This window comes from Anoplopoma fimbria, chromosome 9 (genome assembly GCF_027596085.1).
Source record: "Anoplopoma fimbria isolate UVic2021 breed Golden Eagle Sablefish chromosome 9, Afim_UVic_2022, whole genome shotgun sequence".
In the NCBI taxonomy this organism is placed as follows: domain Eukaryota; kingdom Metazoa; phylum Chordata; class Actinopteri; order Perciformes; family Anoplopomatidae; genus Anoplopoma; species Anoplopoma fimbria.
The window spans coordinates 14,187,106-14,211,453 of record NC_072457.1 but is presented as its reverse complement, the minus strand read 5'-3'; the positions used below and the strand labels follow the sequence as shown (position 1 = coordinate 14,211,453).

General features: G+C 38.3%; 1 protein-coding gene across 1 annotated transcript in view; it reads left to right on the top strand.

The window, feature by feature from the left end:
- The first annotated feature begins 671 nt into the window (after positions 1-671).
- Positions 672-24,348, top strand: part of fbxw7 (F-box and WD repeat domain containing 7) — a 114,118-nt gene continuing 90,441 nt past the window's right edge. The window contains exons 1-3 of the mRNA XM_054604657.1: positions 672-1,181; positions 12,210-12,362; positions 18,752-18,829. The gene's annotated coding sequence lies outside the window, so the exon portion shown is untranslated. The remainder of the gene's footprint in view (positions 1,182-12,209; positions 12,363-18,751; positions 18,830-24,348) is intronic.

Below are 24,348 nucleotides of genomic sequence, written 5' to 3'. Positions count from 1 at the left end.
TGATTTTTTTTAAAATTACTTTTATACAATATTTTACCTGTGTGCTTGTATTTTTCTGTTCTCAAGTTTTTCTCTTTTTTATTTGTGATTGTTTTTTTTCTATTTATGCTGTTTATTGAAATCAGTTTGTGCTATACAAATACTTTTTAAACATTATTGTTGTTATTATTATTATTATTTATATTATTATGTGTAACAATTGAGGAAATAGAGAATCATACAAGGTATACAAATATGTTTGTATACAGTACCAGTCAAAAGTTTGGACACACCTTCTCATTCAATGTTTTTTTTTAATTTTTTTTATACATTGTAGATTAACATTGAAGACATCCAAACTATGAAGGAACACATATGGAATTACTTGGTAAACAAACAAATGCTCAACAAACCAGAATATGTTTTATATTTTAGATTCTTCAAAGTAGTTGAATGAGAAAATGTGTCCAAACTTTTGACTGGTACTGTACATATGTTTGTTTATTTACGTTGTATTTATTTTATCCAATGTTCCTTTTTTTTAATCAATCATTTAATTACAGTTTTAGTTTAACATATTTAAGTTGATGATAATCATAAACTACACTCAAACCTCACTCTCACATGGATGTCATCCAGGGAGTATTTTACTACATCACATTCGAGCGCCCACGACCAAACAAAAACGTGTCGTCATCAAGTCGCGACAGCCATTCTCTCCAGTCGGTGGAGAGTCAGGAGAAGAACAAACCTGGCGGTAGTCGGAGAGCCTGTGAACGGGCTAATCACTCACAACCGAGCCGCTGTTTGCTCTCTGTGGACGTGTTTCCTCTCTTGCGATGGTCGGACGGTTCCACATGTCGCCCAGTAACAGAACAGAGTCAAAGGATCGACCAACACTCACGTCGGTGTGGACACAGCGGCTAACGCTAGCAGGGTTTTACTAGCCCCGCTAACATTGCACGAACTTGCCTTGCAGAGGCTAGTTAGCTCCTCCGGCTAACGCGCTAGCTTCTGTTAGTTCGGGTGCACACACACACTTGACTTGCCGCTGGTGGGAAACCAAGACACGGAGGAGAGGAGCGTCTCACCTCGCCGCGTTAGCTCCAGCAAAACTCCTGGAGGATATTTCTGTCTGGATACACGAGCAGGAGGAACTACAGGAGAGGCCTGCTGTCTTTGTTCATCCCCACACTTCTGAGGTAAACACAGTTATACAAAGATGTATATATATATATATACACACAACGTGCAAGATCACAACTGGGGGAGAAGGTATAAGTGGGCCCTAGCATTAGCCGGCTAACCAGTAGCTCCTCCGTTAGCAGAGTTAGCATTGCTAACGCTAGCCTGCTTCACTCACTGGTGCTGGTGTGGAGCTCGTCTCGTTAGCGGACTTGTGAAGAAGTTCTCGGTGTCAGATCCAGCTCAGTGTCTGCCCTCCACGTGTCGCAGTGTTTCCACCTTTCCTTCTAAACAATCGTGTGTGTGTGTGTGTGTGTGTGTGTGTGTGTGTGTGTGTGTGTGTGTGTGGCTCAAACTTTTGGGCTTTTTATTTTATTTTTTTTACAAACAAGCTGCACGAACTTGGAGTGAAAAGCTGCAAAGTGCGAGGATCTCAGTCCACACACTGAAGGTGCGATGTAGGAGCTGAATGGATGATTTCTTTTTTCTCTCTTGATAATCTAGGCTTTGTGTCTAAAATGCTTGCAAACTCATGCACAGTCTACATCTACCTCAAGAAGTACTACCCTGAGCCTTCCACTTGTTGCATTCGTATTAGTTTGTTGTACTTATTGCATTCGTATTAGTTTGTTGCACTTGTTGTATTCGTATTAGTTTGTTGCACTTGTTGCATTCGTATTAGTTTGTTGCACTTACTGCATTCTTATTAGTTTGTTGCACTTATTGTATTCGTATTAGTTTGTTGCACTTGTTGTATTCGTATTAGTTTGTTGCACTTATTGCATTCGTATTAGTTTGTTGCACTTATTGTATTCGTATTAGTGTATTAGTTTGTTGCACTTATTGTATTCGTATTAGTTTGTTTCTGTACTTTTGCTCTGGTTTCTGCTCTTAGATGCTTGTTTAAGAAAGGAGATGCACTTATGACTTCTGGTGACTAGTAGTTCTCTTGAATACCTATGTTGAATACACTTATTGTAAGTCGCTTTGGATAAAAGCGTCTGCTAAATGACTGTAATGTATAACTTCACTTTAGCTAAACCCAGATGTTCTCGTGGGCAATAACAGCAGCTGGGTGCTAACGTTTCGATCACTAGTGGATTGCCCTGATTTCGCAATGCACAGGAGCAGTTTTACTCTTGAAGAAAGCAGCTGTGGAAGTAACAGTGTATAGATTGATTGTAAGAGAGGTCCAACATTCTTTCTCCTCTCTAGTTGTCACTTTATTATGGACTCCTGGTCGAAACTAATCCGGTCTTCATGAAGGTTATGATTTCATGTTTTTGTTGAATTGGTTCTAGGGATGTTTATTGTCATTTTGAAAGCTGCAGTTTGCTGACCCTTTGAATGGCACAATGTTATACTCTGAGAGGTAGGACCAGAAGTAGGTGGTAAAATATATTGGACGTTTTGAGTCTCATGCTGGTTTTGATGCTATTTGTGATATGAAAAAAAAAAATAACCATAGAGAAACCGGGTTGTTTTTGTCACTGTAAACAATTCTAATATTATCAAAGTTGAGGATCATCTGCAGCAGTACAGTCCTGTCTTTGACTTCTTGACATCCAGAAAATCTGTAATGTCTGTACTGACTGACAGACCTCAACCATTGTGGAGGAACCCAGTTTAATTTCTTGCTGCATTTGACACTTTGGTCTCCAATATAATCTTCTGAAATGGAAGACCAGAATGGCAACACAATTTATTGTATGCTTACTGGTGTCAGACCTTTTCCTTTATGTAGGCCATCATTATGTATTTTTTTGTTATCAGTTTTTGTTTTGTTGAATAACTTAAGTCAAAGATGCACCTGCACACATGGCAGAGAAAGTTGAGAAACTTAGATAAAGTGTTGTTTACCTGCCGCAGTATCCTGGTTTCTCTATCTAGGTGGCAAATTCAGGTTTTTCAAAACGGGGATAAGGATTTATCAAGGTTCCTAATAACAAGATATGATATTTACATAAGCAGGATAGTACTGGAGCGCACTCACTTTCAAACCGAGTTTGACCCCATTGCTTCATGTCTAAGGTTGGAGAAATCTGTGGGCGTGAACATTCACACAGACTCAAGTCTGGAACCGTTCATTACACATTACTGCTAAACAATTGCATATAAAAATACCAAATAGTTTCAGTTTAATTTATCTCCACACCCTGAGCCTCTCTTGTTTGACCGTATTGTCACTTTCTCTTGTGGGGTTTTCCGAGTCTGTAAATCAGATAAGATTGATTTAAACATCACTAAGATTGAGATTATTTACCATCTGTAATGGGAAAGACACTTCACAAATGTGGTTTTCATCTGTTGTCAAGCAAAGGCCAGGAGTGGGGGGGGGGATGTGAATACAGGTCAAATGACACACATTGACACAGTTGACACATTTTCACCTACTACTCCACTGTGTTGGTTCGAAAGAGGATGTAGACAAGTGGCTCTTATTTCCTCTTGAGGAGAATACAGCTGCTTCTCCACCCTACCGGCTAGTTAACTGCCTTCACTTGACCTCTCAGGTCTGAGCATGGCCTTCATGAATCAACTAGAAAAAGGCACATCTATCTCTTGGTCACCACATGTGATCTTTCCATTCGACCGAAATGGCACAGTAAATGTGTAAGTTAACCTGATGATCAGTATGAAAGCTTTAATAGGAAAAGAAGGAAATGAAAGAGTGATATGTTATGTGTTTTTCTGTCACTTGTCTTTTGTATTTGGATCAGTGTATTTAAGAACAATGTCAAATGAGAGTCATGTTGACACAACATCCTCAGGGCAAGAAATTTAAGTATTGTATTAAATCACACAGAGTACAAAAGTGGAACTGCAGAGGTTCTTTTGTTTTTGCACAACATCCATGTGAAGCCCAGAGCTTAACCACAGAATCCAACTGTTTACACACAGTCAACAGACTGAATAGATACTTTTTTGTTTACTTGTCAAATTAGATCAACAAATCAAAGAGATAACTTAAAAAATAAATAAATCTGTATACGGGTTAAAAACGATTGCATGAAGTACACAATGTCAACAAAAGATGAACACACAAAGCCCAGAGGTAGAATTAATTATTTATTAGTGCTGATATATTGGTCTTTACAAAAATTATTTTTCTAGCCAGCAACATTTGTAGTTTTATACTGAAAATCTGGCTAACGTTGTTATTTAGTTTGATACTGTGGGTTTGACACTCTGACAACTTGCCATACTTCTGTTACAAATACAAAAGTATCGTTTACTCATCAAAATGAAAAAATAGTTTGGTCATAATGTATCACTAGTGTTACTGCTGAATATCAAATGAGTATATGTATATAGACTAACTTTGTCTGTAATAATGTGCCATACATGCATGTATGGATGGATGGATCTCCTTAAAGATTATCCATTGAGGACATTTTAGCCACAGTCACCAAAAATAAGTCTGTTTATATGATTCAAGGCCAACAGAGAGAAGGGCCGGCTTGTCAAGTGACCACAACTTTATGGAATATTTGTGGTAGTGTGAAAAATCTGTGCATTTAGAGGCATACTTTGGAATTTATTGTAAGTGTGGGGACTTTTCGCTGTTGATTTAATGTCAAATATTGATATTTGAATCATTTTTGCCCTCATGGCATGTACACTCTCATTACTCTTGGTCTGGTCATGGTCCAGTAAATGATAATTTTGCATCCCAGTGTGATGAATGGGCAAGGACTTTTAGTTTTCTTTTTTTTTTATTACCCCAAATGAGTCAAAATGCCCTCTCTGTATCACTTGTGATGAAATACCTTTTTTTCCTGGCTGTGATTGTTGCTGCAGGGCCTTGGAGAGTGAGAGATGAGGGGTATCCTTGACTTTGTTTGCAGAAAGCTTCACATTCCCACACTCCCCGACTGTTGCTGTGTAACTGACCCCGGGGCCTTCCTCAAACCATTCTCATATGGACAGAGAGATTTCCTGTCTTTGAAGCTTGTATTCGCAAAACATGATGGGGGTATGAGTCAGATTGGTTATTAAGGATGTCAATAGATTGTGGTATACATTACTGCAGACAAGACTGATCTTAGTAGGTCTATGCTGAACTTTTTATAATGCTTACGTAATGTTTGCTGATAAACACTCTGGGCTAATAAGATATTTCCTGTAGGCAACTACTCAACCCTCTGATTGTAAACCCAATTATGAAACGCATCATATAATCTTGGGTTATTGAGAAAACTGCAACAGCATGTAAAATGTTTTTCAGATGTGTTGCAGATATTTTTCCTTTTGATTTGTAATGCACAGTTTGCTTTGTACTGCGTCCCTCGTCTCTGCTATCTTTACTGTTTTCCAGAGGAGACCCTGGACGTGTTTGTTGTTTTCATTTTCGTCCTCGGGAGTGAGAAGAGGTGGTGGCAGTGTAGACGTTTCAATTTTGTGCCATACATTGGGAATACCTCCAAGCCAACAAGGATGGCACGGTCCATCCGGCCGATGCTCTTGGATGAAGTAGAAAGGACCGGGAGGATGAGGACTGAAGAGGGGAGCGTCTTGTGTTGAAGTAGAGTGCTTTAGTCACGCAATTAGTGCAGTCGGATTATAATGGGAAGTCCTCCAGGTCTTTTGGGACCCAAAACACTGTTTAGTGGAAGGGACATTCGGATAATGAGTGAATGAGGACATCAGCTAGATGGGGGAAGTTGATATTGGTAGTTTGATGAGGAGAGGTGCGGCTGTGGCGTAGTGGGTGTGGCTGTGGCGTAGTGGAGAGCAAGGTAGTTCTCCAATCAGAGGGTCGGTGGTTCGATACCCGGCTTCAGCAGTCCTTGGGCAAGACACTTAACCCCAAGTTGCTCCCGAAGGCTTGCCATCGGTGTGGACTGGATGTTGCATGAATGTTAGTTAGAGTCTGATGGTGGCACCTTGCATGGTAGCCTGTCATCAGTGTGTGAATGGGTGAATGACATGTAATATACTACTGATTGTAAGTCGCTTTGGATAAAAGCGTCTGCTAAATGACTGTAATGTAATGAGAAAAGGGGAAGGATTGAGGACACATGATGAATCTGAGGTACTTTCACATGAGGCTTTGGAGAGAGAAGTAAAAGCTAGTGATACTGTGCAGGGTTAAAAAATGTCAGTTTCATGTGGTAAAGGAATGTTTTAGCTGTAGTTTTTACACTGAGAGGAGAGACTGCGAGACTGAGAGTTGGAAGTGTTATTTGAGTCAGTCTTGTTAAACGTGTCAAATATTTGAATACCTTTTTAAGTTATTCAGACAATCATGGGAAGGACAGATGTTAAAGTCTAGAGGAGAGAGGGTTGATAGAAGATGAGAGAAGAGATTAAAAAGTAGATGTGGAGGATGATGGTGGAGAGAAACTTAAAAAAAGATGAAAGGACCAAGTGGAGGAAGTAGAGTGGTTGTGTAGGGACGACGTATTTAAAGGAATTCGTAAACGGGGGAATGGAGAGGAGAAGCTAAAACATTAGAAGAGCAGGAGCTACCAAAGTCCAGCCTGCTGTCAGCTGTTTGTGTGTGTTTTTGTGTGTGTGTGTGGCAGAGGTACTTGAGAGAAAGTGAGATCAAGGAAAGAGGAAATTAAAGGGCTTTTCTATTTTGGAGGTCCAAGCCACCTTAAAGAGAAAGGAATCGCCAGGAAATCTCTAGGAAACCCATCAAGTAGGACTTTGGAGCAACAACGGACAACAAATACAGAAGGGTGGAAATAAAGGTTAGGCTGTAAGTAGGTCAAATGATTGGATATATTATGACACACACATTGGGCTTTTTATCCTTCTTCGGAGGAGGAACTCCTGAATGCTTTGTCAATAATTACTTCTTTGTTCACATCTTAACTACCTCTTAAATGGTAAACACTCGGTAGTTTACCAGGTAGTGAGCAGTAAATTAAGACTTTGGAAGCTTATTTATCATCATTTGGAGGTTTAGAGTCCTAACTAATACTACTTTTTCGGTTCTATTATGTGAATTTTTGAGGGCACCATATAAAACATACATTTCACTCTTTTAAACTCCCAAATAAGATGGTAGAACATAAATATAGTACACTTTATAATGGTAGTAGCAGTAATAGCTTTTTATGTTTGGAGTTGACAGACCCTGATGTAGCTACCACTAGCCACATGAATGTGAGGCATGCTAACATTAGCTTTAGCACTCCTTAGCATCATGGCTAAACCTCAACCGAATCAATTTGAAGTTGTGGGAGATGTAGATACTTGCAAGTGTAACATTGGGTCAATACAGTAAATACGGTTATGATATGCAGTCTCTTGTGTTATCTTTGAAATATTAGCTTGTTGTTAGCATTTAATAGCCGTTGCTCCAAGGTAGCTGTGAGGCTAAAATGTTGTAGCATCATGAGAGAAATCTGGGTTTGAGATTGAATCCTGGAGGGAAACTGTGATGTTGGGAAATAATCTGGAGAGTGATGTTTTCATAAATTAATCAGATACTGTTCTATTGGATGTAACCTGTGTAACCATATTGAAGTTATGCTTTAGGCAGATTTTTGGCCTTAATCAGGTTTTATGTAAAGTCGTTAGTGTCATAATAGAAGTTATCAGTGTTTTGCTTCATAAATAATTAATTTCCCTGAAACTTATCATTTATTTACTTCTCATGCACTGCTGTTATCCAGCACCCTAGTAATGTATGCTCTTGTAACATATCTTTTAAATTCAGTATTTATTGTTTTGTTTTATTGCATGCTTTCCCCCGTCCAATATCTCCGTCATCCATCGTGTGATGGTTACCTTCCGGTCCGTGCTTCCTTAATGTGCTTTAAAATGAGTTTTCAGGGGTTAACTAGCGATGTGCAGACAGCCGAGCGTGGGTGTGTTCTGCAGTTGTGAATGGCCCTCTGCTCTGTATCTGTGAGGCACAAGGAGCACGTTAATAATTCAGTGCTGTGCCATGTAGCCGAGTTGGTTAATGAACACAGAGAGGAATCTCCCAGGCATTCTGCTTTGATGTGGGCTATACTGCGAACGCTGTGTGACATAGTGGGGGGACGAGAATAAGGCGTAGATTGGGACATAACAAGTCAATAGTGGATATATTATAGTTAAAAATTATGCTGTGGCAGACTATCCTTTAGGCTACAAAATACTAGTTAAAATAGGAGAATGGAGGAGAGTCCCCTTTTATCCTTTCCATGCAGAGACACCGTTTTTGTTTCTTGGTGCTGAAGAAGCACGTTTTTAACAGTTTGAGTATCCTTTCACTCATCATGTCTACAGGAACGTGAAACGGGACAAAGTTCTCACAAAGCGCAGAGTATAAACTCTCTGAATATGGTTCAAATGTGTGGTTTTGAATCGATAAAGTCATTTCTCTGAGGCATTGATTAATCTGTACACTCCCACATTTCCAGACTATTAGAAACCCAAGGAGGTTATGTTTGCGGTTTGGTTTTGGTGGTTTTTTGGACAGCATGATTGCGGAAAAACTACTGGCCCAATTTTCATAAAACTAACAAGGGATGAAGGGTGAATCATGGGGCCGAGGAGGAACCCAGTAAACTTTGGAAGCAAAATTGGATCCAAATCACTGGGCAGATACGCACACATTATTTTACACGCACGGAAACGGCCATGGAGGAGGCCTGCGCTCTGAGTGCCCTTCTGGATGCATAGAATTTGGTGTGTCATTTGTATCGTGATCCAATACATCAATATCCATTGTAATATAGTATATTTTCCTCTAAATTCAATTAGTATTTTCTTTTTTAATAAAACACTAGAGATCAAATAAATTAATTATCTGACAAATCAGGATATCTCATCACTTTAAACATGCAATGACTAATTGAGGGCAGGAAGTTGTGAAGAAGTTGTTAACAAAACAACCATATATTGTCCCCTTTTTAAGTGAATATGCCAAAAATGTTGGCAAAAACAAAGTTCTTATTTACACTTCCAGCAGTAACACAGCAACATTTTAATTAATTTGGAGTCGTGTTTTCGGCCACCTGATTAATTTAAGTCTGACGTTCTCTCTCTCTCTCTCTCTCTCTCTCTCTCAGCTCTGCTTTAGTCTCTACAGACTCCTGATGTAAATATATGTCCCTGGCAATAAAGTTGTGTGCAGCTAAACAACGAGCTGAAACTCATTTAAGCCTCAGTAAAGTCTAGAGAAGCTGCTCATTTGAGTGATAATTCTCTATAGATTCATGACTAAAGTGACCTCTTTCACAGTCATTTGTTATTTGATGCAGTATTGAAAAAAATATTGATTATAGCTGCTCTAAATCCAATATGACGTCAAGCATATTCACTCATTGAGGTTATTCTATAGTTTAACACTGCCAGAGTTATTATAGTAACTTTAGTTATAATGGTATAATAAAATCTCTTGTGGTTGACACATTTCTGTCGTCATGATATATTTTGCCATATAAACTCGCAGAATACCAATTAACAGTTTAATTAGTATTGAAACTAAACCATTAGTTGCAGCCCTAATGCATTCAGATTGATGACAGGTGATAATGTCGTAGTGTAAGCAGCTTCCCAACCCACAGATCCGTCTCCTCTCTGAGGCTCTGTGGCTCTCAGCTCAGACCTCTTCCATCTTGCCTTAACACAATTGCATCTCTTCACTGCCACCCACAACTCACCCCCCCCTCAAATGCCAACCGGTCCTTCTCTGGGACTGCAGCAGAGGTGCTGGATGAAAACCATTTGAAAGGAGGCCTCTCCCAGCAGAGGTCCCGTTGGCATAGAAACGCCTGTCTTTGTGAATGGGGGCTTCTTTTACTCGCCTGGTCAGAGGTTCCCCACTGTCTCATGGTCCAAGAGGAAGCTGTCAGACTTTTAACAGGCAGACCTCCTAAAAGTTCACCAAAACTTGAGCTTGTGTTGGTTTACGGCTCTCTTTTCTTGGTAGATAGCTTCTTAACTGTTGATTAATAAGATGGTGTGGTTGTGTTTCTGCAGGTATTAAGTGTAATTACACGATTATGTAAACACTAGAGTGCTCTCATTCATCTGCTGTTCACACTGATTAAACAGGGACAATGTGGACTTAAAGTTTAGAGTATTGAATATTCAAAAGATTGCTGGATCAGGCAGGGAGTGCTGTTTTATTTCTACTGTATTTGTTCAACAAAACCAGTACAAACTGGAAAGATTTCTCTGAACTTGTAATATAGCCAGGTGGGGTTGATTTTCTAATTAATGTCTGTCCTCCTATAGTTGACCAATATATTTTAGTGGATTTGTTTAATCAGCTAAATATGATTTTACCAGTCAGTTGTTTTCACAAATATTAATTTAATTTTGAGGTCTTTCTGTATGCGTGCATACATTTGTGGATAGACAATCATACCATTTGGCAGATTTCTCTCTGGGTAAAAAACAACTCCATGATAAGTTAGAAATGAAATGATCACCAGATTCTGATTTAAAATTTGCTTTATATGCAGGTTAAAATATAAAAAAAAGGAATAATGTATAAAAAACTTTGATAGACGTCAATGGTGCTTTTGTTTTTACAGTCACAATCCCCTGATTATCTAACTATTAAAAAATCTCCCTTTGAATGGCTACAAATTAGTAATTAGCCGGCGTTTCATCGGCCCCACGGGGGTCAGGAAACACAAACCAAAGAAGCGTTAAAAGCAGAGAAAAGGATGAATAGTTGGTTTTCTATGACATCAGTCTGGTTATTTGTCTACATTAGTAGATGATTAGATGTCTTGAAGGAAAATCATCACTTATCTGTACTTTGTGGAGCAGAACAAAGACCCAGTGACCTAATTATGAGTTTCCTCATTCACTTTAATCAACTAAAAAAGCCAAAGTCACTGCAGCATCCCGTCCTTGGCTTCTCTTTTCCACACAGTGTCTTGGCTTCTCTTTTCCAAACTGTTTCCTAAATTAAGATTAAAAGTGTCCACAATATTGTTGTTTAAATTCTGCCCATCTTCATCAACCTAACCATCTGCCCTTCAAACTGTTTCCTAAATTAAGATTAAAAGTGTTTGGAATAGCTTTTAAATTTCTCCCATAAAAATATTGTATGTTTAAATTCTGCCCATCTTTTAACGTGACCAACCTAACCATCTGTGGCAATTAAGTCAAACACATTTTATTTAGTCTGTAGAATCAACACAATTATTATTTATTTTCATGACCAATCAAGCGATTCTCCGTCCCTGCGTGTTTCGTCTTTCCTATCAATGCGCAGTTTGCAAACATAGAAACTGCCTACAAAATGTCTCAGTTTGAAGTTATGTAGATCACAAAACTCTGGCTCACATACCGCTTCCTTTCTGGATGAATTATTTACTGTTTATCAAAATTAAAGTAGGTTGGGCTGCGCTTACAGTAGCTCTAAAATCACAAGTTGACAGCTGGTTCCGCCTTCTCAATATAAATACATTTTTGATAGCTGCGTTTATTTTAAGTTGATTTGTAGTCTTTATACTGTAAGTTGCATCGTATCCTATTCCTCTTCAGATCAAAGTTCAATAATACACTGTTTTAAGTGTCATAAAGAAGTAAAGGCTCTATAGGAATGTGTTGCATTGTCATGGTAGGATATCCTCCCTCAGACTTGACCTGGGTGGCTTTCCGTCAGGGACGCAGGCAGCTGGCGGCTCAGTTAAAGTGCCTTTAAGTCTATTAGAGAGGATAATCCTTGAGGGAGAGTTGCAGCGAACAGAAGGAGCAGGCAAAAAACAGCCTGTCAATTCACTTTCCTCACTTTTGACCATCTGATTGTGTACATCCCCTCCCGATGCAGCCTATCGCTCCCCGACACATGGCCACCATATGCTTTCTTCAATACTCCCTAAAAGGAAAGATGGCCTCCCTAAACAAGATGCAGAAGATAGAGAAAAAACGATAATGGGCCTATTTAACCTGAAATGTTTAGCTCCGCCTCAAACAAAGTTGCTATAAACGATCTCCGAGGTGCATTTTTCTAACATTACAAAATGAAAGTCAACAGTAATGTTTGGTTTATTTCTCTGCTGCTGCTGCTGCTTTGTCTTTTGTAACACACCGTTGTTTTTTCTCACCGTTTATTGCTTTCTCTGCATTTTCTCCAGCCTCCCACCTTCCACCTTCACTGCCCCCGGCTCAGTCGGTGGCTCAGCATCACTTCAAAGAGGAAGGTCTGCGGTGCTGCAGATAACACGCTGTACCCCAAAGCACCGAGGAGCCTTTTTTCCAGAGCCCCTCTGCAGTCCCTCCACTGACAGGTTTGGCCCCTTCTGTCTCTTTTAGGAAACTGTTTCTGCTGCTCTTGTTTCTTTGCTGCTGTTTCAAGCGCTTTTTGTTTTGTCTAGTAGCTCTCTGGGTCTTGATCTGTCAAGCCTAACACTTAAATGTACACTTGACTTGCATCCTGGCCTTGCTGCGTTTGTGTATACTCGTATTACTTTATGAGAGAAGGGATACGTTTTTTTTTTAGTAGGAGTATTACGGGGTATTGCATAGGAGTCCTATATTTCTTTTCTGTGAGAATGACATCCATAAATGCATGTTTTGTTTAATAGGACACCCAGATGTTTTAACTTTTTAAAATGCAGTTTTGAACACTTTGAATAATTATCTATATTCATCAGGATATTTGGCACTGATTCATGTCTCACTGTGTGGCCGTACTTTTTGTTTAGCCGCCACTTTTTGCGATTGCTTTTCTAAAATATATTGAACTATTCATCTGCTGTATTCGTTGCTTGTTTAAAAACAGTGATGTATTTTACTTGGATCAGTGATTGATTACATCTGGTCTCACCCTCTGCATGCCTCTGTAAATGATCACATAGCTATTATCAAGATGAAATATTCCAGACAGCTAGCGGTGTGAATTGTTTGCTTCGGAGTAATTCAGTTTTTATTCATGACCTTGTGTTTGAATGTTTGAAGAGCAATTACTTTTTCCTCTTTGATTTTGTTTGGGCCAAGGTCTTTAAACACTAAATTATAACATTTTACTTATATCAGGGCTGTGATAAAAATGGTAATATCCCATTTCAGCCCATTCACAATGGTGGAACTGAGCGGGAAAATGTATAAAGGATGGACAAATTGGATGGCTGCTCTGTGATTCGAGCACTAAAGTATTTTGGTTATTGTCAAAGTCAAGGCATCTGTTGGCTTATCTGCGTTTCCATGGTAGCAGCACGCTGCTGCTCAGGTTCCTCATGATTTCCTCCGGGATGAAACACCCCTTAATCTGTTCTCTAAGAACACCTTTGTCTGCATATGGATTTCTGTGGCACCGACTGTCTCAAGTGCAAAAAGATTCATTTACAAGCGCGTCTTCCAAGTCATCAGCAGTCAGATAATCGTACTAAATATGATTAATATAAAGTACCACCTAATGTAATGCAGAGAAAATGAGAATGGAAGTGAGTATGTAAAGTAAACTGTCCTCTGATAATAAGCTCCACTAAACTGTTGGACTAGTTTTTGTATAACAGGAAAAGGAAAAGATTATATCACACGCTGAACAAAAGATTACTTATGTAGACGTGTGTTATGTTTATTCTCTGGCAGAAGACACAAGTTGTTGTATGTCAGGTCAATAGCATGCAACTGTATCATTCATCCTTTAAATTATAGGATATAAAATCTGGATCATGTTTTTTTTTTTTTTTAGACTTGACATTTATCTTGCTAAATGTGATATTTATGTGCTAGTTACTTGTCATTGAACTAACCACCACTGCAGTATCATTTGAAGGAAACTTTGCATTAATTTCAATGTGCTGCAGACTTTATTTGGATAATTTCTTTTATCTCTAATTGTTTGAACTTTAGGCTTCATCACATCTGTACCCTGAGTGTTGATGTGATGCAAATTAGGCATGTGACAAAATATGAAAAAATCTAATTTTGTGATTTTTAAAAAAACAAGAAAAAGATTTAAGGAAAATACTTACCTTGTCTGTTGAAAATTCTTGTGAATCTTTCTTAGAGCAGTAACAGAGCTGTACAAAAAAAGAAAAAGCATTTTTTTAAGTTTAAAAATCTCAACTGAGCCTGCCTCTCACCCTTTTTAGTTTCCATTACAAGTTTAAAAACAATGTCTCTAAAAACTTGCAGTGGTTTTTCTTTCTTTTTCCGACCCCGACAAGTATGAGGTTACTCTTTCATTAATTCTGCCTCCTTTCATTAGTGTCTATTTTACTTTGTAACGCCTTCTATGCATGACGGTAATGTGAGATAGTTTGCTGCAGGGAAGTCTTTTATCTAAAACTGCTGAGACACAGCTGCAAATTGTGTGTCATGATCTTTATGGTCAGGTCTCAGTCGCTTGGTGTAAAAAGGCTCCTGGAATTGGAGGCAGAAGCTGTTGAGAAGGTGGAGTCGCAGAGGAAATGAGGCTGCATTCCAGCAGTGATTTATGAAGTGTCTCTCTCATTCTCTCTGTGCTGACGGCAAGTTAGCAGCTGCTCCAGACAGTTCCCTCACTTTAGCAGAGCTGGACTTACCTCAGCATATTGGAAGCTTGTCATTAATTGCTTTGTGAGCAAAGTTTATACTGAGCTGTAACCTAAGTGAGCTGATAATTTTAAGATTCACCTGTGGCTATTGAGCTTTTCATTTCCCCCTCGAATACATTATCCCTGCTTAGAATATTTCCAGTCCTCTGCATCCTCAGTTTGAAACTGTGGTTTTCATTCACCAAGGAAAATCTCCTGAACAAAGCTCTCATGCGGACCACAGAGCTTGGAACTAAAATGCTGAAAAAGAAATCCAGAATGAGTCACGTCTTAAACTGTGATCAAATGTGACTAGATGAGGCCTGTTTTATTATTTATCTGTAAGAGACTCTCAGCACTGCCGAGTGAGAACTTGTCAACCAGGTGGGGCTCGAAGTTCACACCTGCAACAGGAATTAAAGACTTTCTCCTAACACCTCTCGAGATTAGCCCCTGACACTTGCCAAATGCAGGTAAATTGTTGTCATTGGAGGGTAAAGTCGCTGGCTTTTGCCTCTTTGGCGGACAGAGTAAATACCCAACAGAAAGACAAGAAGCCAACTCATTATTCTATTAACTTCACTACCTGCTTCATTTGTCAATTTTGTGTGAAGGAATAGCTCAGTGTGCAGTGAGTGACTGTTGTGTTGAGAGAGTGAGTTTGAATACGCTGAGAGCTTTCCAACCACGCAGAGCGAAAACCAAAACAAAACATTGCAACAGCAACATATTCTCTGTATGAACCGAAATGTATTGATTTTATATTTTTACACGTAGGCAGGCATATTCATGTTGTGGCATGTTAACAGTACCCTCCCACCCTTGGAAAATAGTGCTAAATCGGAAGCTGGTGTAATTCCAACACTGGAATTAACCTGTAATGTTTGTTGCGTAAATCAATAAAATGTCTAATATATGTTTTTCCTTCATTCAGTGCATTGATTTCAAAAGTGGCAGTTAAAGAAGGATACATGTTAAATGGACTTGCATTTGTATATCACCTTTCTAGTCTTCAGACCACTCATAGCGCTGTGCACTTCATATGAACATTCACACATTCATAGAGGCTGCCATACAAGGTGCCACCTGCTCACCAGGATCTAAACTCACTCACACACCGATGGCACATCCTTCAGGAGCAATTGGGTGTTCATTATCTTACTCAAGAGCACTTCGACATGCAGACTACATCGAACCCCCGATCTGCTGATTAGAGGTCTACCTCTGAGACAGTTTCCTGCCACAGACAGTGAGAAAAGTTTATTTCAGACCCTGATTAGGATTACAGGCGAAACGATTGCATCTAAAATAAGATTAGTCACCTCAAAATATTCAACATTCAGATATTAGTTATGCATTTCAGAAATAATGTTAACATCCTGGAGCTATGATCTCTTTTTGTCTTTTATTCCACACCTTTCAAAATATATCTTTGAAGTCAAAACAACTAAGAACTACAGGCCCTTATTTATTTATTATTGTGTTAACGTCTCAAATTACATATTTTTTTTCAATCAAATATACATAATATTCCGCCAAAAGAAATTGAACAGCTATTCTGAAGAGCCCTAAAGCAGTACGAGTGCTTTTATGCATGTCTGACTTTAGTATTTCACAGTATTTTGTTGCATCTCCAAGTTAAATCTGTTATGTAACTTTTGTTGTTAGTTTGCTACGCTCTTTACTAATTTATTATGTAATAATAACAACGTTATGTATTTTAGTTATGTAAAAGAATGAACGGGAAATGATGTCCATTAGGTTTAAAATCACTTCTGTGTCCTCTAAGCAAAAGTGCATTTACGAGTTGAGATACTTACAACTTTTATTGTTTTCCACAACAAATCCTGGATGAGAGCAATGACTTTATCCTAAGACCGTTTCATAAATCAGTGCTTCTGTCATATTTTTTTTTTATTTATTTTTTTTACCCGAGTTACTCAAACTGAACCAAGGACAGGAAACATGGCCACTGCATTCCTCCATGTAGACCTGTTTTTATTTGGCACATCCAGACACAGTTGATCCAGACTTTGGAAGTTGCAGGCGTCTATAACCTGTGTGTTAAACTCACTCAAAGGCCTCTGGGAAACATTCAGAACTTTTCCTAGAAAGCTCTGGTTTATCTCTTTTTAGTATAGGAGTTAAAAGTTGGCTTTTTTATCTGAACACGGAGTTTGCTAACAGTTTGTAGACTGGGTGAAACGAGAGCACAAGACCCTTTTTTCCATATTAAGAAAAGGTTATAGCGACTAGTATGGCACCCTACTGTATATCAATACTTGTATACTTAGTACTCTACTCTTTTGGTTGAGTTGACATTGTCTTGTTCATCTTAAAAAAATATTTTCTATGACCCCAGAAGCAGATTTTGCACTTCGCACTGTTAAACCCTCAAATCTTCAGTTTTGTGCATTATTTTTTTTTTTTACTTGAACTTCGACACTTCTGTGCAAATAAAGGCCGATATTGTGAGACTTTTCATTCTGTCGACCAATCTTTCTGTCTCACGGTTATCAAATGTCAAACAGCTGAATGTCTGAACATCTGTTCATTTCCCAGAACTCGAAGTTCATATCCAGTTTAGTTTACGTCAATTTAGAAAATCCTATTCTCTCCACACGAGCCAGCTCCTCGGCGCTGCTTGTGAGTCTAGTGGGTCTAATTATGTTTCTATGCAGGTGGTAATAGCTCCATTACTCATGTTAGAACACCCTTTTGTCTGTGTTTGACCTGTTCAGCAAATTATACTCTAGGGTACAGAAATAAACTATTCCCTATTGGATGATTTGTGCTGTGTTGATTTGAGTTGAACATATGGATTGGATTAGAATGATAACAATCAGGATGGGGTTTGTGGTAGCTCTACTAGTATGGACCAACTCATTCATGTACAGTAACAGATCTTATCCAGAGGTGACAGGTGTTTCTAGCTTAAAGTCCCTTTTTGAAAGGAAAGTCGGAGCGCCATTAGTTTATGTATTGTGGTTATTCCCCAGGTGAAATTGAATATTTGAGCAGCATACAGTTACCAGGGGGATGTAAATAAAATCTTTCGCATTTGATTGGACCGTTAAAAAGTGGGCCGGCGTATAATAGTGTGACACGGAGCTACAGAGGACTTTGGCTCCTCACACACCTATGTTGTCACTTAAAGTTTCAGATTGATTGATGGATGGTTGTCATGATTTTATTGGTTGAAATGGTTGGTACTGGCTTCTGTAAGGATACTTCATATATATATATTCTTAAAGGGAGAAAAGATTATTGGGGTTTTTTATATCAAAATACAAAGAAATTGATTTGTTTGTTGTGTTTTTCTGCATATATTGTTTACGTGTATAATATTACAGGAGATGTCATCTTAAAGGGTTTAAAAAGGCGTTTATATTTTAATCTTGACTTTAAAATTGAACTACTGAAACTGAACATTATTGATAAAACATGATGTTCATATTATGCGTTTTTCCAACAGTGATACGTCTTCTCTCTTACAAATCGCTTCACGTCCCTTTTTAAAGAGTCCTCTTGTAACAGTTAAACCTTTTATTCATAGCGTGTCAATAATTTAAACTTAGAAACATTATAGATTTGAATCACGATGAGGAAGTGAAAAACAAGGCGTGTCAGAGTTATTAGCAATGTTCGGCTGTTATTTCAGTGTGTCGGATACATCTTTAATCAACATTAAGTTGTATAAAAGTATCGGATTGGGATAGAAACAGCCTGACCAGGACATGCCTTATTCCTTTACACCAGGAATGAGGAGGATTCAAATTCCAGTTTGATTTGCAAAGAGGCTCCATCACGTTAACGCTGTTAGCTCTGCACTGGTTTGTCAGCCGCTTCCCCCTCTGTCCACTTCCCTCAGACGAGACGGAGGAAGAACTGACGCATCTGTGGTGGTGACTCACTGTTAAACACTAATGCAGGTGTTGTATGTTGTGCCAGGTTGTTAAATTTTGAGGTTTTTGGCATGTTCTGTCTGGGTTTTGGAGACATAAACTGTGAAATGCCAGCATCCTTATCTCACTACTCTGGCCCTCTTGCTTTTTTTCTCCTCTCGTATTCCAGACGGCCCCGCGGCCTGTTAACTCTTCGATGACCTCTGAGATTGCAGCACTGACGGCTCTTTTTTTCCTCCTCTTTGTCCACAGAAAAGAATAATCTCTTAGAGTCGGACCTGGAGCGGAGAAGACCAATTGTGGCCTGAACAAAGACAGACAGAGAGAACTGTAAGTAAACACTGCAACTGTGTGAACTTCTCAGGGGTCAGGAAGTTTGTTTGTGTGTGTGTATGTGTGTGCATATGTAACTAGTGCTTATGGCATTGGTTTACACACAGGAATGGAGAGTTTTGTGGTTGTTTTGAGTGGGTCAGAGTACACGTGTAGTGTTTGTGGATGACAAAGAAGCCATATAAAGGGTGCCTTGGTGTATCGCAGTGTATCTGAGGCTTTGTTTGGCCTTTGGGATCAAAATACAAAGATATAAATATCTAACAGGCTCATGCAATCATATTGTTTTTCTTCAGACTGTATCTCTCTCCGTCCCTGAACAGCATTTTATTCACATTGCTGTTGTCTGAAAATAAAACCTGGAAGGTAAACAGTGAACAAAGCAAACAAGGATTTAACACTTTAATTAAAAAGGCAATCATGAGGTTTGTACAGACAATTTAACAGTTTCACACATTGACAAACATTAACAGGCTCAAGATAATGTGAGTAAAAGTGTGTGTCGTAAGGTGTTTACAACAGCTGATGGGATGTAAGCTTGAACCCAGTTGTTTCCTAGCAACACGTTTACCATGTAGGGTCTGTTATCAAGTGCATCTTATTCCCACTCCACTGTGGCTTCAGCCACCATAAATACATTCTCAACTGATATATAACGCTGGTTACATAAAGGGAGCGAAACTATATGATAAGATGAACATTTAAGATAAAAAAATGTACAATTAAAATTATGACTGCACGATTTAAATTGAAACACAAGAAGGGACTACAGAGTGTTTTACATCAGTATAAATATCATGTTGGGTGATGTTCAGTCTTGTTTCTTCATGTCGTAACAGAAGTAAGCTTGTGATCATGACTTATTTTTCTTCTTGACTCTGAAGTAAAACATGACAGTTTATATTTGTCAGTAATCCACAATGCACATCTACAAGTTGTAGTAGTTCAAAGGCAGTTTGTTTTACATGATGGGGGCACAGCAGAAAACATGCTTTGATTTTGGAGCTTCATACAGACGTATAGTCACAGGCTTACTGTGACTGACTGCTACGGTTTTTCATTATCAATTAATCTGCAGATTTATTTATAGTCTGCTGAATGTAAAATAAAGTCCTTAGAGCCCAATTTGCTTTCTCCAAATTCTTGTTTTGTTTGACCAGCAGTCTAAAACCTGAAGATATGCAGTTTGCATTGATATAAAACAGAAACAAGCAACTTGATTATCCAGTTAGTTGCAGATTTATTGTTTCAGCTCTACATGCAACATCCTACATCCTGGAAATATCAATCTCAGTGTTTTTATTCACTGCCTTTACTTTATAGTCCTTAGCCTTTTGTTGTTGTTTTCGATACTGGTGTTTTATTTCCTGGAAGAAAGTTAAAGATATCTGACATGGTTCACATCAGAGTGCATAGTCAACAGTAGCTCTCTTTTCGAGGAGGTGTTACCCGTGTGTTATCTAATGAAATAGAAAAACAAGGTGCTACAGAGATCAAGGAGGACATGAACATGATTGCTGTAGTGGCTGTACGGAAGGCCCCACCCTGGGTTTCATTGTCAGCATCTCAGGCAGGATGCAGACCTTTCACACTTGAGCACGAGACACAGTGGAAGTTGTTGTAGTTGTTATGAGCAAACAGGAGGTGAATTTTCTCAGAGGCCTCCTGTGTGTGTGTGTGTGTGTGTGTGTGTGTATGCGTGTGTGTGTATGCGTGTGTAATTTGTGGAAGGGTTTGTAGAAGGTGAAAAGGTACTTGTTTGTAATTCGATACTGTTTGTTTAGACATTGATAGGGATCATTTTGAATTTGAAGAAACCTTGAATATTTGCAAAACTGTCCAATTATGAATTATGTCTTTTTTTTAGAGCTGCAGCTAGCGACTATTTTGTTATCAAGCATGTTTTTTCAGCATTTTATTAAAAAAAACTTATTTTTACCGCACAGTTAGCTCCTGGCACAGTTAGCTCCTAGCACAGTTAGCTCCTAGCACAGTTAGCACAGTTAGCTCCTAGCACAGTTAGCTCCTAGCACAGTTAGCTCCTAGCACAGCCGTTGGTACGTTGAGCCGCAACATAAATGCTTCCAATCTGATATATGGCACCTTTTCACATTTTCATTGTGTATTTTGAGGTCTTTGCATGTGTGGTTATGGGCTCAAAGGCAAACAGTTCATGTGTTTTATGGTGTATTCATTTCTCATTGCTGTAAGGAGGATTCTTTTTTTTTTTTTTTTTTTTAAGCCATGAGTGGTGCAAGGCGTGAATTATTCATCCTCTGCAAGCGCCTGTGAATTAGAGGTAAAGCGATAGCACATAGCAGGGCCTTGCTTGACTCCCTGCTGCATTTTTAAAGTGTGGACTGGCACTCAAATGTCAAAATGTTAACATTGTCTTCCCCTAAAACTGTTGCCACTGGTCTCAGGGACCGGATAAAGGACATTTGATATGGGGTTTTTGAATAATTCAGCATGATGGTTTTGGGATTGAATGTGCAGTTTCCCATGTGAATCCCAGCGTCCTCCACTTGTGCTAAAGAAAATGATGAATCTGTCAATCTTTTGCAAAAGGTGCAAAAATAAATGACAAATACGTCTTTTAAGTGACTTTTTATTTATTACATTTTTTGCGAAATACTCTTTGAGTAAAACAAAGAATTTCATCCTGAAACCAAATCACTTTGATATTTGTTCATTGACTTAAACATGCTGTTATATTCGCTTCCTGAGATTTTTCTTTTCAGATTGAACATGAAGGAATAGGAGAAATGTGGAAAACCCCCTGTAGGAAAAAGGGCACTGCTGTAATTTCAATGAAAGGTCTTTTTTAAAAATTTGAATGTGAAACTGCCTCCTAAGCAGACAGTAAAAGGACTGAGATTTAGCCATCCTCTGTGTCGCTCCCTAATCAGTCCCACACCTCTCACCCCCTCATTCTCCGTAAATAATTCAGAACAGCCTTTTGCCTGCTCCAGAGAGGAGCGTACACACATTTGATAAAGGAGTATATCTGCTGAAGACAGTAAAAAAAAAAAAAACGCTTCGGAGGCACATTTCAGAAGTCTGGAGAGTTTAAACAACTTTAACTACAGTGATTCTATCATTTTATTCATACCTTTGGACATATTTTGCTAGTGAATAACTTCATCTACAATGCACATAACCACAAGTCCTAAAAAGACATCACTGATAACAGTATGTTACAGATAAAAAGTAAATGAGGTGCCATGCATATCTTCTGTAAACATACTTAATTGTAAACCTTAAACAAGGACAGTTATTCTCAATGTGAGCCGAATGGGGTCAGTATTTTATAATATGATATGTATGTGTTTGTGATGTAATGATGGATACAGAAGATGAGTAGTAAGTTACAGCTTTCACTTCCAGCTTGCAGCATCATTTTTTCCCCCCCCATGATGGTTTTTAGTGGTTGAAGATGTTAGCTCACTGCTGCATTAGGTAATACAGGCAGGTGGTTTATAATATCTGTTTTTTATCGTTATGCTTTGATGCTGCTTTGTGTTTTATTGTAAATGTGTCAGTGGGCGTTGATGTGAGGATCTGTGTCATCCTTTGAGTGGTGGGGTTAACACTTTCATTCATGCTTTAGAGATCCTGTTGGAAACGGGAAATCCTGCTTCGTCCCTGTGTTAGGGAGACAGGAAATTGTGACTTTACAGGACCTCCCTTTTTTTTGACATTGGCGCGGTGCCCAGAAACGATTTCTGATGGTCAAATTTATTTATTTTTGTTTCATTTTCTGATGTTACAGTGTGTTTTTAGCACTGCCCAATTTATCCTAAATTAACTATCACAATATATGTCATTTAATTTTACGATACCAATATATCTTACGGTATAGCATATTTTCAGGTAATAGATAAATAGTTTCTATGAAATAACAACATGGTAAAGCCTTTTGTTGTATACTCCTGTGTGAATTACATACTTAACAAACGAAAAGTACTGAGTATTTTCTAATTTCTTTAAGATATTTAGTGCAAAATGAACAGTTTCAAGTGAAACTATAGTGAAAAAAAACAAATAAAAATATTTCCATATGTACACTGTTTATTAATCTGACGAACTGAGTAATAATATAAAGCATGATGTAAAAGAAACACAATCTTCAAGTGACATCATATTTTCTGAGGAATTTGAGTTAGTATGTGCTTATTATAAATGTATGACTTCATCCTGATATGATTCCATTGAAAGATGATAAATTGAAATTGAATTATCGCACAGACCTATTATGTATGTATTCTTATTATTACTTTATTTAATTGCATTGGCAGTGATGGATAAAACCTCAGCGTTTCCTAGATTCAACCTTTGATAATCAACCTTGTAGATAAAATAATTATGCGAGTAAATTCATTCTGATGCTTTTAATGGTCAAGTGGTGAGAAATGATCCACAATCTGCCTTTCCTCCACTAGAGTGCAGCCTACTCAGAGGAAACGGTCTGTCTGCAAACAACATATCTTGTCATAATGTTGAGGATCTGTTTGTTTAAAGTGACACACAGATTTGTGCAGTTTTGATATTTAATTACTCGTCCTTTTAGCAGAAACTGCTTCACTATCCATCTTTATCAGAGCGTTTCCTTTCAATGTGTCAAAATTTGGGAGCTTCATGATAATTGAGGACGTAATTTGCAAGCCCACTTAAATGTATCAACCACTAATTGGTTTGAAAAGATTAATGGCACCATTTTCCACTTGATTAATAACCACTGAAGTAATTTGTCTACAAATCTTACTGCTCAAAACGAGTTGCGCTGATATTTAAACACTAAAGATTAGATCATCTTGGGTTAATAATTCACCTCTGTGAAGTTCTGCTTGCATTAATGGTTCTGTTTTGTTTGTGTAGTTTTATAGACTCTATAAACATCAGACAGTCGTTACTTACAACTGTCTACCTTAATGTCTCACTCGTGGCTTCATCAGTTCTCTACACGGAGGGCGAGCTGTAGATTTACTCAAGAGACGGCAGTCGCAGCACAATTGGCTTTAAACAACAACGAGGAGGATCATGACTTTAAAACGTTTAATCCAGGATATAGAGGCGGATAAATCGTATCTAGTTTTGTAAAAAAGAGGGAAATAGTTGGCTTTTTAAATGTGTGCTTTGCATGGACATCATGACTATAATATTAAGAAACAATATGATTTTGGACACATTTGTAAAAGTTTAGTTTTTAGGGATTGGCAATATGAACATGATATATTATGAATGTTTAAGAATGCATATTGTTTTCTCTTTGTCTCTTTTATTTTCTTTGCACAGACTTTCAACATATACATGAATCTACTAACTTGCCAAGAAAAACAAATATCAAATCTGACTTTGCGAAACACAAGGCAATTCAAATAAGAGATCACCAGTAGAGGTCAAAGTATGTTTTTGTGACCTGCTAGGTGTACAGTGTCTTTAGCTGTATACCTTGTTAAAAAAGAGCACTGGTATCTGATCATCATTATCAATCCATAACAAGGATTTAGTTGGCA